This window comes from Triticum dicoccoides, chromosome 7B, assembly GCF_002162155.2.
Source record: "Triticum dicoccoides isolate Atlit2015 ecotype Zavitan chromosome 7B, WEW_v2.0, whole genome shotgun sequence".
In the NCBI taxonomy this organism is placed as follows: domain Eukaryota; kingdom Viridiplantae; phylum Streptophyta; class Magnoliopsida; order Poales; family Poaceae; genus Triticum; species Triticum dicoccoides.
In genome coordinates this window covers 742,530,285-742,547,794 of record NC_041393.1, presented here as the reverse complement: position 1 = coordinate 742,547,794, position 17,510 = coordinate 742,530,285, and the positions used below count along the sequence as shown (strand labels likewise).

At 45.1% G+C, this 17,510-nt stretch overlaps 1 pseudogene; it reads right to left on the bottom strand.

The window, feature by feature from the left end:
* LOC119339625 overlaps positions 1-17,510 on the bottom strand; it is a 64,100-nt pseudogene that overhangs the window by 14,856 nt on the left and 31,734 nt on the right.

The following is a 17,510-nucleotide window of genomic DNA, read 5'->3' as shown; positions in this document are numbered from 1 at the left end:
CGCCCAGCCGGCCGAACCCTCCACTGCCCCGCCTCCGGTACAGGCCCCTGCAGCAGCCGGCGAGCGCGGCCCCGACACGCCCACCCCGCCTGCCCCTGCCGTCCTCCACCACCGGTCACCTCCGCAGCAGCCGGCGAGCCAAGGACGGTGCCGTGACCCTCGCCACCACCTCCCGTTGTCTCTTCCTGCGCGTGGCCAGCAGCTGCTCTCCTTCGACCGCGGCCTGGGGTGAGCCTCTCTTCCTTGCCTCTATGCTTCTTGTCCATGTCACTGTTCCCTGTTCCTCTCTTGTTACATGGATCAATGGATGTTAGATAGATGTATGTATGTTGATGTTAGTTAGGTATATGATGCTTGATGGATGGATGGATGAGTTGTGCTAGTTGCTTGCTAGATGGATGGATTGTAGTTTGGTTCTGTTTTTGCTGGTGTTTGGTTCTAAAGATGAGTAGCAATTATAGTAGGAAGATGATGCATAGTAGTTTTATGTTGTGTAGTAGTTGTAATTGTAGATACAGTAGTAGTATCATGTGCTACTATTGTAGATACAGTAGTTGTAGGAACATTAGATACAGTAACAAGTGTCATGTTGCTGTATTAGATACAGTAGTAGTATCATGTGCTGCTGAAGATGAGTAGTTGTAGGAAGATGATGCCCTAATGGAAGTGACATGAATATTTGGCCTACCTTTTTTTTCTTGTAGAATTTTTTTATTGATGGTATAAACGAATCAGAGACTCGCTAGGTAGGTTCTCCTAATTAATTAGAAATGATGCATCTTGCAATTAGGGGGAATATTGCAACCTGCTGCTAAACTAGATCATGAATATGTCATTGCTTTTCAGTGAGCTCCTAAGTGTACAAGGCATCAAGGAGCAAGCACATCATATATAATAATGTTGTGTTTGTTCTGGCTGACTTTGGGAACAGATTCAAAGACAAATAAAAAATTCAGAAAAGAATTTTCCTCTCACTACATCTCTGTCCATCTGGTTTGTCGATGTTGGTTCATTAATCTTAAGCCCATCATGTTTGTTGGTTGTTTGCTGTCATGTTGTTATTACTTCCATTAGGGCATCTGTTGGTTCATTAACCTTTCTAACATCTGTATATTTCAGGTTTCCGAGGAGGTAAAGGAAGTGAAGTTCAGACAGTGCAGCAGCAGCAACACCTCCAAGGTGAGAAATATGTTCCTATTTATCTTTTTTTGCTCAAGTTCTTCAGTACATCATATAATATAGAGAAGTGCAGATCAAGTGGTGCAATCATATACATCTGCCACATAAGTCATCCTTCCCTTTAAGCAGAGTGATGCCTTTCGATGTCACACAATAATGTTTGTTGCAAGAACATTCTGCTCTTAGTGTTTGTTTGTTTACAAAGATCCTCCTTATATATATACTGATGATGAGTCTTGTTGAAACCTTACATATGTTGGTTCCTGCTTATTTGCTCCAATGGCACAAACTTGAGCTGTTAGCATAAAAAGTGTTGTAGGCAACAAAAAGTGAGGAGCTACTGTCAAAAACTTGAGCTACTGTCAAAAAATTCAGTTAGGTACAGTTAGCATCATGTAAGAAAATGGCCATAATGTGCCTTGATAATGATGTATTTTGTCATAAAAATATATAGTGGACTGCCATGATAATGACATGGTCCTGTGTTTGCAAGCTGTCATAATCTTCAGTTTACTTGACTTTTGAGCCTGCTAGTAGTTTACTTCCATGAGTTGTTTTATTGGCATAAAAATATATAGTTTTGCTGCTGTTATGCCTGTATTCACTGCTGCTGCTGCTATACTTGTGATGATGTTGTAGGTACCCCGAGAGGCCCTTGAGTTTGCCGGAATGTCGATTAACTTCCGTTCCGGCAAATTCGGGTACTCCATATGTCCTATTTTCAGCAAAGGTAATGCTGAAATTTTCCGTGAATTTTAGCATGACTTTGCTAAAAATAGGACATATGGGTACTTGCGACTAATGCCTGTTATCATGCATGTTTTATGATCTGTTGTAAGGGTACTAATTGGTCTCTTCTGCTGCTTATCAGAGATGGCGGGAAGCAGCCACTGCCGATCTGCGACACCGCAGTACGAGTTGGATGCTTCCGAGTTCTTCACTATCATACTTGAGACTTCAGTATCATCCATGACGCAGGTATATAAAACGAGACATCTCCCCTTCACCCATCTCATTATGATATATGTTGTTTGCTACATCACTCATTGTCCCAAACTGCAGAGGCTGCCTGACAGTTTTATGAACATGCTGATGGGTGAAGATCCGCCAAATAATGTGAAGCTGCGACAGGCCGGCAGCGGGTTTCGCAGGCAGTGGGATGTGGAGTTGGTGATCAAGAAGGGCCACATGTACTTGTCTCGTGGGTGGGAGAAGTTCTACCATGCCTACGACCTGCGGCTGGGGTACTTCCTTCTCTTCAGGTACGACGACGACGCCACCATGCTCATCGTGAAGGTGTTCAACACGACTATGTGTCGCATGCGCTACGCTGCCGATGATGATGCCGGTACGTTCTGCCTCTTCTTATTCCTCTAGGCTTTGTCTCACATCGATTGTTAACAGTCATTGTTGCATTTTGGACAGGTAACGGGAGTAGCAGCAGCGACACTGGCTACAGCCAAAGCAGCAGCGACTATGGCTGTAGCGAAAGCAGCAGCGATTCCGGCTGTAGCGAAAGCAACAACGATTCTGGCAGCAGCATAGACAACAAGAAGGATGATCCGGACTGGAGTGCGGGAGAAGAGGAGCAGAGTGAGGATGAGGAGCTGCAGGATGACGATGGGCATCAGGCTGAGGATGACCTAGCGCTGGTGGTGGCTGACCAAGGGCAAGAGATGGTGGTGGCTAACCATGGGCAAGAGATGGAGGTGGCTGAGGATGACCTAGCGATGGTCGTGCCTGAAGGTGGCCTCGCGATGGTGGTGGTGCCTGACAATGACCACGCATCGGTGGTGGCGCCGGCGATCCCACAGCTGGGCGACATGACCACGCCAATTGTGGTAGAAGACTACATCCCACTGCCTCCACTGCCTCCACTGCCTCGTTGCTCTTGGCGCATCAGGGGGAGGAAGGAGAAGGAGAAGGAGAAGAACAATGCATGAGAACTGAACTTTGTTAGGTATGTCAGATCTCCTATAGGTTAGTTATCCAAAATGATATATATATACTTAGTTACCTATGTTATCTCTAATATGCTTAGTTTCCTATAGGTTAGCTTCATTTTTACCTAAGTTGGCTCTAATATGCTAACTTAGAGCTTATATGCTTAGTTTCCTATAGGTTAGCTCCAAAATAACTTATGTTAGCACAAAATGATCAAGTTTACATAATAAGCTTATAGTCTTTTTCTTATTCTTCTTCTTTTCCAAAATGACATAGGTTAGCTTCATTTTACCTAAGTTGGCTCTAATATACTAACTTAGAGCTTATATGCTTAGTTTCCTATAGGTTAGCTCCAAAATAACTTATGTTAGCACAAAATGATCAAGTTTACATAATAAGCTTATAGTCTTTTTCTTATTCTTCTTATTTTCCAAAATGACATAGGTTAGCTTCATTTTACCTAAGTTGACTCTAATATACTAACTTAGAGCTTATATGCTTAGTTTCCTATAGGTTAGCTCCAAAATAACTTATGTTAGCACAAAATGATCAAGTTTACATAATAAGCTTATAGTCTTCTTCTTATTCTTCTTCTTTTCCAAAATTCTTCTTATTCTTCTTCTAGTGTTCTTCTTCTTCTAGTATTCTTCTAGTCTTCTTCTTTTTCTTCTTCTAACTTCTTGTTTATCATTTTGCAGATTTGATTTAATTGACGGAAGCTTGCGTGGATGGAGTGCTTCTTTTCCATTTGTGTTTTTATTTTGTATCAATGTGAAACTTTTGTGAATAGATGGATAACGGTGTTGGATGAACAATGTGAAACTTTTGTAATATGTAACGATGAAACTATGTGTTGGCTATGTATGTATATATGATGGAACTTGTGTGTTGGCTATGTATGTATATATGATGGAAATTGTGTGTTGGCTATGTATGTATATATGATGGAACTTGTGTGTTGGCTATGATTGTTATATGGATGCTTGTTGTATATATATGTGTTGGATATCTCATAGGTGAAATAGTGACTTGAGATTAAGAAAAAAAATTTAAAAAAGTTGTTACTAATGGCGCACTATCATGTGATGCGCCATTAGTATAGAAGACACTAGTGGCGCACTATCGGCAAAACTAATGGCGCACTGCCTGGTGCGCCATTAGTATACCAGATACTAATGGCGCACCACTGGTGCGCCATTAATAAAAAATACTAGTGGCGTGCTACTAATGGCGCACTGGTAATGCGCCATTAGTAGGCAAAACCAGTGCGCGTCCTAGTAATGATGAGTTGTTCGTATGGTTCTAGGAAATCTTGTTCTGACCATCTCCGCGGTGGCAACACCCCGTGCACACTCCGCTCGATGCTTGCCATCTCTACACTAGTAGCACCGCCTCGAGTGCCATCGTGCCAATCCTCGTGTGTCGCTCGCGGCTCGACGTTGTGCTGCCCCGCCGGTTCCAGCATGCAGCAGCCATGGTCATATGATCGTGGTCGGTTGGTTCCAACACATGGCGGTCACGGTCACACCATCGCGGTCGGCCGGTTCCAAGCCCCGTCGACCATGAATGTCGCATGATTGGCCACCAGTCCCAACACCATGTAGCCTGGGTTTGCAACTCCATCTCTCGTCGGGTGCAGCTTCTGCCGTAGTAGGTTGCAGCTCCTCACCTATTTGGTTGTAGCTTTGGACTCCTCGTCAGATGTAGCTCTCGTTGTAGTCTATTGACCAGCTTTATAGAAAAAATATCAATATTCACAATACAAAATCAATATCATTAGATGCGCCATAAATTTAATTTTCGCATTGTATAACTTTAATATTATAGATGTCGATATTTTGTCATATAAATTTGGTCAACGTCGATGAATTTTGACTTTATGTAAAGTAAAGGAGCACGGCCCATTCGCTAAGGCAGGAAACCCATGTCTCCTTGCTCGATGGCAGTGGCGGCACCGTCTCCTCCCGCCCGTCGCCATGTCCATCGTGGCAGACTGCTCTCACCCGCCGGAGGAAGGCCACCCGTGGACTGACATCCGGTACGCAGAGCAGCAAGCATCATCAACTCCCCCTCCTTCGCTGCTCTCACCCGCCGGAGGAAGGCCGCACATCAACTCTCATTTACCTACTCAAGAACAAGCAGGAATTAAGCTTGGGGTGCTGATACGTCTCCAACATTCCTACAGTTTTTGATTGTTTCATGCTATAATATTATCAATCTTGGATACTTTATATGTCTTTTTGTGCTATTTTATATCATTTTTTGGACTAACCTATTAACCCAGTGCCTGTGCCAGTTGTTGTTTTCTGTTTGTTTTTGTTTTTTCAGAGCTCTATTTTATATCATTTTGAGACTAACCTATTAACCCAGTGCCTGTACCAGTTGTTGTTTTTTGTTTGTGTTTGTTCTTTCAAAAAATTAGTATCAAGCGGAGTCCAAACGCTACGAAACTTGTTGACGATCTTTTTCTGGACAAGAGAGACCCTAGAAGCTTCAGGAGGAGACCAGACGATGAACGAGGAGACGGTAAGGCAACAGGGCACGCCCAGGGGGCGCCCTATTACCTTGTGGGCCCCATGAGGCTCCGTCTGACCTAATTCCACTTCTATAAATCCCCAGAGAGCCACTGGGAACACTTTTTCCTCAGTCGCAAGGTTATGTTCTTCCGCGATTTCATCTGGAGGCCTTTTCCGGTACTCTGTCGGAGGGGGAATCGATCAGAGAGGTCTTCTACATCATCCTTTCCACCTTCCGATGATGCATGAGTAGTTTACCACATATCTACGGGTCCATAGCTAGTAGCTAGATGACTTCTTCTCTCACTTTGATCTTCAATCCAATGTTCTCCTCGAACTTCTTGGAGTTCTATCCAGTGTAATCTTTTTTTGCAGTGTGTTTGTTGGGATCCGACAAATTGTTTGTTTATGATCAGATTCTTCATTGAAAGTAATTGAGTCTTTTCTGAACTTTATTATTCACGATTGTTATAGCTTTGCAATGCTCTCTGATCTATCCGTTTAGTTTGGCAAACTAGATTGATTTATTTTCACTGGAAGAGGTGCTTTGTAACGAGTTTCAATCTTGCGGTGCTCTATATCCCGTTGACATAGTAGGGGACAAGACACATATTTGTATTTTCTTCATTAAGGATAAAATGACAGGGTTTATTTATATTGATTGGGTTTACTTTGTCTACATCATGTCATCTTGCTTAAGGCGTTACTTCGTTTGCATGAACTTAATGAGAAGATGCATGCTGGATAGCGGTCGATTGGTATAGTAGTAGATACAGACAGGAGTCAGTCTACTTATTTCGGACGTGATACCTTCATTGTCATGAATACGTCATAAGTATACACTTTTCTATCAATTGCCCAACAGTAATTTGTTTACTCATCTTATGTTATGTGTTCGAGAGAGTAGTCTCTATTGAAAACTATGCCCCCGAGTCTACTTTTACATATTATAAAAACCAAAAATACCTTCTTGCAATTTATTTACTTTTCTTTTGTTTTACAATTTATTTATCCTTCAACCACTATCAGAATTAATCCTTGCAAGTAGTGAGTCCAGGGGGATTGACAACCCTCTTGCTCGTTGGGTGCAAGTATTTGCTTTTGTGTGTGTAGGTACTGAAGACATGAATTTGTGTGGTTCTCCTATCGGTTCGATAAACATTGGTTCTCACTGAGTGAAATACTTATCTCTACTGCATATCCCTTCCTCTTCGGCGAAAATCATAACACGGTTGACAAGTAGCACTTAGGTTTCGCACTAATCATCTAGCGCGTAAAGACCAACATGACAAAACTAAAAAGATAGCAGAACATCTCTTAGCTTGACATCAACGTCAGTCACTTGCCTCTGGCACCACTACAACAACCATCAAAGAAAAGAATGACGGATCACCTCCTCACCCGAGCTCGACGTAGCTCCATCGCTGTTATGCAGCTTTGCAGACCTCCAAGGTGGGTCACTAAAAGGTGAAGCCATTGCTGCTGAGCGAATCAAACCGGTGAATGCTACCTCTTGAGCACTGCGTTGGATTTCCCCGAAGAGGAGAGGATGATGCAGTAAAGTAGCGTAAGTATTTCCCTCAGTTTTTTGAGAACCAAGGTATCAATCCAGTAGGAGGTCACGCACAAGTCCCTTGTACCTACACAAAACGATAGCTACTCGCAACCAACACGATTAGGGGTTGTCAATCCCTTCACGGTCACTTACAAGGGTGAGATCTGATAGAGATGATAAATAATATTTTTGGTATTTTTGATATAGAGATGCAAGTAAAAAGTAAAAGGCAAAGTAAAAATAAAGCAAGTAAATAAAGTAATGGAGATTGATATGATGAGAATAGACCCGGGGGCCATAGGTTTCACTAGTGGCTTCTCTCAAGAGCATAAGTATTCTACGATGGGTGAACAAATTACTGTTGATCAATTGATAGAAAAGTGAATAATTATGAGATTATCTAGGTATGATCATGTATATAGGCATCACATCCAAGACAAGTAGATCGAAACGATTCTGCATCTACTACTATTACTCCACTCATCGACCGCTATCCAGCATGCATCTAGAGTATTAAGTAAAACAGAGTAACGCCTTAAGCAAGATGACATGATGTAGAGGGATAAATTCATGCAATATGATAAAAACCCCATCTTGTTATCCTTGATGGCAACAATACAATACGTGCCTTGCAACCCTCTCTGTCACTAGGTAAGGACACCGCAAGATTGAACCCAAAGCTAAACACTTCTCCCATTGCAAGAACTACCAATCTAGTTGGCCAAACCAAACGGATAATTCGAAGAGACTTGCAAAGATAACTCAATCATACATAAAAGAGTTCAGAGAAGAATCAAATATTGTTCATAGATAAGCTAGATCATAAACCCACAATTCATCGGTCTCAACAAACACACCGCAAAAAGAAGATTACATCGAATAGATCTCCACAAGAGAGGGGGAGAACATTGTATTGAGATCCAAAAAGAGAGAAGAAGCCACCTAGCTAATAACTATGGACCCGAAGGTCTGAAGTAAACTACTCACACTTCTTCGGAGAGGCTATGGTGTTGATGTAAAAGCCCTCCGTGGTAGATGCCTTCTCCGGCGGAGCTTCGGAACAGGCCCCAAGATGAGATCTCATGGATACAGAAGGTTGCGGCGGTGGAATTAGGTTTTTGGCTCCTCCTCTGATCTGACGGGGGTACGTAGGTATATATAGGAGGAAGGAGTACGTTGGTGGAGCAACAGGGGGCCCACGAGGCAGGGGGCGCGCCTAGGGGGGCGCGCCCTCCACCCTCGTGACCGCCTCTGGCACTTCTTGGAGTAGGGTCCAAGTCTCCTGGATCATGTTCAGTGAGGAAATCACGTTCCCGAAGGTTTTATTCTGTTTGGACTCCGTTTGATATTCTGTTTCTTTGGAATACTGAAATAGGCAAAAAAATAGCAATTCTGGGTTGGGCCTCCGGTTAATAGGTTAGTCCCAAAAATAATATAAAAGTGGAAAATAAAGCCCAATATAGTCCAAAACAGTAGACAAAGTAGCATGGAGTAATCAAAAATTATAGATACGTTGGAGACGTATCAGTGAACACCCTGGACTTGCCATCAAACTCCAGATCTGGTACCCCACCACGACTACACACCGAATGAGGAAACCATATCTTTCATCCATCAATGACGAACCCAGCACATGTTCCTTCTTTCAGATGTCGTCGATGCAGACCACAATCTGCATATGCTCTTGGACTACCTCCCAAGATCCGCGGCACACTGGAGCAGACACCGTCGCAATGGTGGAGCGCAAGGGCACAAGTCCACCAGAAGGATGTCGTCGCCGCCACGATATCCCCGCTTGAACAGACGGGTTCCCAAATCCATCACGAACCATAGAGATGATCGCCTCGCCGTAGAATAATCCATAGCTTCTTTATTCAGCATCACCGTTGTAGAAGGACAAGTTATGGGCTGTGCAATCTCGATGTATTGATCGGTGCACCATGCACGTATATATAAGTATAGAGGTGGGCCACATTCTCAACTATACAAAGGAAACAGGAGGTGGGCCCTACACACAAATATACACGTACACAATATACTCAACACCCCCTGCAGTCGAAGCGCTGCCAGTGACGCAAAGACTGGAACGGAACTCCTCGAAGGTAGAAGTCGGCAGTCCCTTCGTCATCACATCGGCGAACTGTTGTGCAGTCGGCACATGGAGAACCCGAATACGTCCAAGAGCCACCTGCTCGCGCACAAAGTGAATGTCCAGCTCAATGTGTTTAGTCCGGCGGTGATGAACGGGGTTGGCGGAGAGGTACACCACAGAAACGTTGTCACAGTAGACAACCGTAGCCTGGGAGACGTTATGCAGCTCCTGAAGTAACTGTTGTAGCCAGGTGCACTCGGCAACATCGTTGACCACAGCTCGGTACTCAGCCTCCGTGCTGGAGCGCGAAACCGTGGGTTGTCGCTTGGACGACCACGAGACGAGTGAAGGACCGAGGTAGACGCAGTAGCCAGAGTTGGACCAAGGAGTATCGAGGCAGCCAGCCCAGTCTGCATCGGAGTAGGCCACCATCTCCAGAGAAGTAGATGCCGTGAGTGTCAACCCGAGGGTCATCATGCCGCGGATGTAACGAAGGATCCGCTTCACGAGAGTCCAATGAGAGTCACGAGGGGCGTGCATGTAGAGACACACCTGCTGAACATCATACTGAAGATCCGGTCTGGTGAGAGTCAAATACTGAAGAGCGCCGACGATAGACCGGTAGAAAGGAGCATCTGACGCAGGCGATCCCTCAAGAGCAGAGACCTTGGCCTTCGTGTTAACAGGAGTAGCAACATGGTGACAGTTGAGCATGCCAGCACGCTCAAGAAGCTCATGTCCATACTTCTGCTGATGAAGAAAGAAACCGTCCGGGCGCCGAACCACCACAATGCCAAGGAAATAATGTAGAGCACCCAGGTCCTTAATAGCAAACTCATCACGCAGCCGAAGAGTAATCTGCTGAAGAATAGCTACGGAGGAGGCTGTCAGGATGATGTCATCGACGTAAAGAAGCAAATATGCAGTCATGTCACCATGGCGATAGACAAATAGTGAGGCGTCTGAGCGAGTAACGCTGAAGCCCAGTGTTTGAAGAAACCCGACGATCCGCTGGTACCAGGCGCGGGGTGCCTGCTTGAGCCCGTAAAGAGAGCGGGACAGCAGACACACATGGCCGGGAAGTGAGGCATCGACGAAACCAATGGGTTGCTCATAATACACCTGCTCCTCAAGATGGCCGTGGAGAAAGGCATTGGAGACGTCCATCTGGTGAACGGGCCAGCCGCGGACACTGCGAGCTGGAGGACGGTGCAGATCGTGCCCGGTTTTACAACCGGGGCAAACGTCTCAGTGAAGTCCACTCCAGCGCGCTGGCGGAAACCACGTACCACCCAGCGAGCCTTGTAGCGCTCAAGAGTACCATCCAAGCGGGGCTTATGGCGAAAGACCCACTTGCCGGTGATGATGTTGGCGCGAGGAGGCCGGGGAACCAGTGTCCAGGTGCGGTTCCGTTGAAGAGCATCGAACTCTTCCTGCATCACCGCAAGCTAGTGAGGATCACGGAGGGTGGCGCGAGCGGACGCGGGAATAGGCGGCGGCTCTGTGGTGGAGGCGGTGAGGACGTACTCGTCGCTCAAGTACCGGAGGCTCGAACGATGAACGCCGGTACGAGCGCGTGTGACTGGGCCAGGCAGCGCTGTCAGAGCCACCGGCGAGGCGGCCGGCGTCGGGGCCGGTGAGGCGGCCGACATCGGAGCTGGTGAGGAGGCCGGCATCAGGGCCGGCGAGGTAGCCGGCGTCAGAGCCAGCGAGGAGGCTGGTGCCAGGGCCGCCGAGGTGGCCGGTGTCGGGGTCGGCGAGGCGGCTGGCGTCGAGGCGGCTGAAGAAGCGGCCGAGCCAGCAGCGCCCGATCCCGCGGCGCCCGAGTCGGGGGCGGCGGGTGAAGGAGGGGCGCCAGCTGCGCCGTCAGAGTCGGCCGAGGAAGCCAAGGGGGCAGGCACCAGCGTGAGGGCGCGAGGACCGCCAAAACCCGGAGGCGGTCCACGGGCCGAACAGGACCGTCCACCTGACGAAGTCGTCGAAGGGCCGCCGGTGGCCGGCGGTGACAAGACGACAAGAGGTACTTGCTGCTGAAACGGAAACACCATCTCATCAAAGTAAACGTGTCGGAAGGTGAAAACACGATGGGAGACGGGATCATAACAGCGATAGCCCTTAGTGTTAGGTGGGTAGCCGAGAAAGATGCAGGCGACGGAGCGGGGTGCAAGCTTATGAGGCGCAGTAGCGGCGATCCTAGGGTAGCAAAGGCAGCCGAAGATGCGAAGTCCATCATAAGAGGGGGGGTGCACCAAAGAGAAGATGATGAGGTGTAAAGTTCCCGCGAGTACGACATGGGAGGATGTTGATGAGGAGAGAAGCGGTGGCGAGAGCGTCAGGCCAAAAGCGCGGAGGCACATTGGCATGAAAGAGAAGAGTCCTAACGCAGTCATTGAGAGTGCGAAGGATGCGCTCAGCATGACCGTTCTGTTGCGAGGTGTACGGGCAAGTGAGACGAAAGATTGTGCCATGTGTGGTGAGAAGATTCCGAACAGCGAGGTTGTCAAACTCCTTCCCGTTGTCTGTCTGCAACGCGAGAATGGGACGACCAAACTGCGTGAGAACATAAGAGTAGAAGGTGGCGAGAGTGGATATAACATCCGACTTGCGGCGCAATGGGAAGGTCCACACATAATGCGAAAAATCGTCAAGTATGACAAGATAATAAAGAAAGCCCGTATTACTGGCAACAGGAGAGGTCCAAACATCACTGTCAATTAACTCAAACGGGTACGATGCAACAAAAGAAGAAGCCCTAAACGGAAGACGAGAATGTTTGCCGAGGCGACATGCATGACACGAGTGATCCTCGTTCTTATTACACGTGAAAGAAAAACTCCAAAGTATGTGGCGAAGGGTGGCAGGATTAGGATGACCCAAGCGAGCATGCCAAAGATCAACTCTGGTGGCGAGAGCGACAGGGGCGGCGGAAGTGGTGGAGGTGGCGGAGTGAACCGGGTAGATCTCGTCGGGGCTGTCACATCGGTGGAGCACCATCCGCGTGCGAGCGTCCTTAACAGAAAAACCACATTCGTCAAATTCAACGGTAACCGGATTTTCACGTGTAAGAGAACGAACAAAAACAAGATATTTAATAAGTTCAGGAGAAACTAGAATATTAGACATGGATATGGGAGTGGAGTTAGACGGAAAATATGTATGACCAATATGGGTGATAGGAAGAGAAGAGCCGTCACCGACGGTGGTGGCGCCGCTATCCATGTACCAGTCGCCGCCGCCGGTGTAGCTGGACGGGGAAGGAGTGTTGTGGAGAGCCGCCAAAAGGGCCGGGTCCCACGGTGCCGGCGGGAGAGGCGGTGCGGCCATCAGGGGCAGCAGCGGTGGCCCACCTGGCGGCTGCTACCTCTTGAGCACTGCGTTGGATTTCCCCGAAGAGGAGAGGATGATGCAGCAAATTAGCGTAAGTATTTCCCTCAATTTTTGAGAACCAAGGTATCAATCCAGTAGGAGACGACGCACAAGTCTCTCGTACCTACACAAAACGATAGCTACTCGCAACCAACGCGATTAGGGGTTGTCAATCCCTTCACGGCCACTTACGAGAGTGAGATCTGAGAGAGATGATAAATAATATTTTTGGTATTTTTGATAGATAGATGCAAAGTGAAAAGTAAAAGGCAAAGTAAAAACAAAGCAAATAAATAAAGCGATAGAGATTGATATGATGAGAATAGACCCGGGGGCCATAGGTTTCACTAGTGGCTTCTCTCAAGAGCATAGATATTCTACGCTGGGTGAACAAATTACTGTTGAGCAATTTACAGAATTGAGCATAGTTATGAGTATATCTAGGTGATGATCATGTATATAGACATCACGTCCGAGACAAGTAGATCGAAACGATTCTGCATCTACTACTATTACTCCACTCATCGACCGCTATCCAGCATGCATCTAGAGTATTAAGTTAAAAATAGAGTAACTCCTTAAGCAAGATGACATGATGTAGAGGGATAAATTCATGCAATATGATAAAACCCCCATCTTGTTATCCTCGATGGCAACAATACAATACGTGCCTTGCAACCCTTTCTGTCACTGGGTAAGGACACCGCAAGATTGAACCCAAAGCTAAACACTTCTCCCATTGCAAGAACTACCAATCTAGTTGGCCAAACCAAACGGATAATTCGAAGAGACTTGCAAAGATAACTCAATCATACATAAAAGAATTCAGAGAAGAATCAAATATTGTTCATAGATAAGCTGGATCATAAACCCACAATTCATCGGTCTCAACGAACACATCGCAAAAAGAAGATTACATTGAATAGATCTCCACAAGAGAGGGGGAGAACATTGTATTGAGATCCAAAAAGAGAGAAGAAGCCATCTAGCTAATAACTATGGACCCGAAGGTCTGAAGTAAACTACTCACACTTCATCGGAGAGGCTATGGTGTTGATGTAGAAGCCCTCCGTGGTAGATGCCCTCTCCGGCGGAGCTCCGGAACAGGCCCCAAGATGGGATCTCGCGGATACAGAAGGTTGCAGCGGTGGAATTAGGTTTTTGGCTCCTCCTCTGATCTGACGGGGGTACGTAGGTATATATAGGAGGAAGGAGTACGTCGGTGGAGCAATAGAAGACCCATGAGGAAGGGGGGCGCGCCCAGGGGGGGTGCCCTCCACCCTCGTGACCGCCTCTGGCACTTCTTGGAGTAGGGTCCAAGTGTCCTGGATCACGTTCGGGGAGAAAATCACGTTCCCGAAGGTTCCATTCCATTTGGACTCCGTTTGATATTCCGTTTCTTCGAAACACTGAAATAGGCAAAAAACAACATTCTGGGCTGGGCCTCCGGTTAATAGGTTAGTCCCAAAAATAATATAAAAGTGGAAAATAAAGCCCAATATAGTCCAAAATAGTAGATAAAGTAGCATGGAGCAATAAAAAATTATAGATACGTTGGAGACGTATCAGGCATCCCCAAGCTTAATTCCTGCTCGTCCTCGAGTAGGTAAATGATAAGAAAAAAGAATTTTTGATGCGGAGTGATACTTTGGCATAATTTCAATGTAAATCTTCTGAATTGTGATATGAATATTCAGATCCAAAAGATTCAAGAAAAAAGTTCATATTGACACAAAAATAATAATACTTCAAGCATACTAATCAAAGAAATCATGTCTTCTCAAAATAACATGGCAAAAGAAAGTTCATCCATACAAAATCATATAGTTAGGTTATGCTTCATTTTCATCACACAAAGATGTTCCCAACTTCTATACCCCCGATGACAAGCCAAGCAATTGTTTCATACTTAAATAATCTCAAACTTATACTTAAATAATCTCAAACTTTTTCAACCTTCACGCAATACATGAGCGTGAGCCATGGATATAGCACTATGGGTGGAATAGAATATGATGATGGGGATTGTGTGGAGAAGACAAAAAAGGAGAAAGTCTCACATTGACAAGGATAATCAACGGGCTATGGAGATGCCCATCAATTGATGTCAACATGAGGAGTAGGGATTGCCATGCAACGGATATACTAGAGCTATGAATGCTCAACAAAAGAAAACTAGTGGGTGTGCATCCAACTTGCTTGCTCATGAAGACCTAGGGCATTTGAGGAAGCCCATCGTAGGAATATACAAGCCAAGTTCTATAATGAAAGATTCCCACTAGTATAAAAAGACAACTTATGAGACTCACTACATGAAGAACAAGGTGCTACTTTGAAGCACAATATATGAGACTCACTACACGAAGAACAAGGTGCTACTTTGAAGCACAAGTGTGGAAAAAGAGATAGTAGCATTTCCCTTTTTCTTTTCTTTTTTTTTCTTTTTCTTTTTTTTCTTTTTTCTTTTTTTGGGCCTTTCCTTTTTTTTCTTTTGGCCTTTCTTCCTTTTTTTGGGCAATGCTCTAATAATGATGATCATCACACTTCTATTGATTACAACATAAGGATTACAACTCGAAACTTAGAACAAGATATGACTCTATATGAATGCCTCCGGCAGTGTACCGGGATGGTGCAATGAATCAAGAGTGACATGTATGAAAAATAATGCATGGTGGCCTTGCCACAAATACGATGTCAACTACATGATCATGCAATGGCAATATGACAAAAGTAATGTATGTCATGATGATGATGGTGGAAGTTGCATGGCAATATATCTCGGAATGGTTATGGAAATGCCATAATAGGTAGGTATGGTGGCTGTTTTGAGGAAGATATAAGGAGGTTTATGTGTGATAGACTGTATCGTATCACGGGGTTTGGATGCACCGGCGAAGTTTGCACCAACTCTCAAGGTGAGAAAGGGCAATGCACGGTACCGAAGAGGCTAGCAAAGGCGGAAAGATGAGAGTGTGTATAATCCATGGACTCAACATTAGTCAAAAGAACTCATATACTTATTGCAAAGATTTATAAGTCATCAAAAATCAAGTACTACACGCATGCTCCTAGGGGGATAGATTGGTAGGAAAAGACCATCACTCGTCCCCGACCGCCACTCATAAGGATGCACAAGCCAGGTATACTTCATGTTTCAAATTTGTTACACAACTTTAACCATACGTGCATGCTACGGGACTTGCAAACTTCAACACAAGCATTTCTCAAATTCATAATCACCCAACTAGCACGACTTTGATATTATCACCTCCATATCTCAAAACAATTATCAAGCATCAAACTTATCTTAGTATTCAATTCACTCAAAAGAAAGTTTCACATATCTTGAATACCAAGTATATTAACATTAAGCAAATTACCATGCTATTAACAACTATCAAAATAATCTAAGGGAAGCATGAGAGATCAATAGTTTCTTTAAAACAAATCCACCACCGTGCTCTAAAAGATATAAGTGAAGCACTAGAGAAAAAATTATCACGCTCAAAAGATATAAGTGAAGTACTATGAGCAAAAACTATCAAGCTCAAAAGATATAAGTGAAGCACATAGAGTATTCTAACAAATTCTAATTCATGTATGGCTCTCTCAAAAGGTGTGTACAGCAAGGATGATTGTGGTAGACTAACAAGCAAAGACACAAATAATACAAGATGCTCCAAGCAAAACACATATCCACTACAAGAAATATGTCAACTAGTGACCTTCTGTCAGTGACCCTGGAAGAATTGGTCATAGATCTATGACCTTATCAGACCAATTGGTCAAAAGCTGTTCGGGGGGCTCCAAACCCTAAACCATTGCGACCATTTTGGTTAGAAAGGTCGTAATTTCCTTACACGAAATGGTCACGAAGCAAACAGTGCTAGTCCGCTGCCTTATTTCTAGTTGTTAATGACCAATATAGATGGTCATAGCCTTGTAGATTGTGGTGGGTTGTGATGACTAGGCACCATCTCATCAGTTTTGCCTATGTGTCATGTCCATGTGGCAGTTTTTGCCCTAGGTTGTGAAGCAAGCTACATTTCTGTTATTCCCAAAATTCCCAAAAAATTCTCATAAATGTTTTGGATCATATATTCATCAAATATTTCAAAAACATTCCTTGCCTAGTTCAAAAATAATTCGAAAATATTCATTTTCCTATTCTGTTCGGAGCAGCACTTTGTGAAGGAAGTACCACTTTGGCATGTCCAAATGGTATCCATTTTCTACAGTGCTTTCCTATGCCCAAATAACCATCCTCCACCAAATGCCAGCTCAATCCATTCATTATTTTGAGCCCAACTTCAACATTCGTATTTATGTCCAGTGTGGTACTTTGTAAAGCAAGGACCACCTAGGCTCCTCCTTTTGAGGTGAAAATTTGTGAAGACGGTCTTCTTAGTAACTGATCATCCTCAGCCAAAACTCACGCCCATTAGCCATGTGCATTTCCCGTACCGCAAATCAAACACTTGGCTGCTTATTCATGTTTGAGCATCGATCGGTCTCCTCGTGAGAATCTTATGTTGTGATTTTCTTCCTAGCACCTACCTGGGGAGTGCCCAACCCACTAGACATGCCTAGGCCGCCCAGAACACATGGCAACGCCACGGTCACGCGGTGACCACGCGGCGGGCATGCGAGCTTATGCGCTCTAGAGTTGGGGCCCTCGGCCATCGTCCAAACCTCGATGTCTCGCCATCAAACCATGTATTTCTGATTAAATAGATACTTATTTAGCTAGAAATGATTTTTGGAAAAAATAAATAGCAAATTATGAGGCAACTGCAGTTCAAATTTGACCCGTTTCCAGCTGAATCGATGACAGTTTGTCTTTTTCACCAGAGGT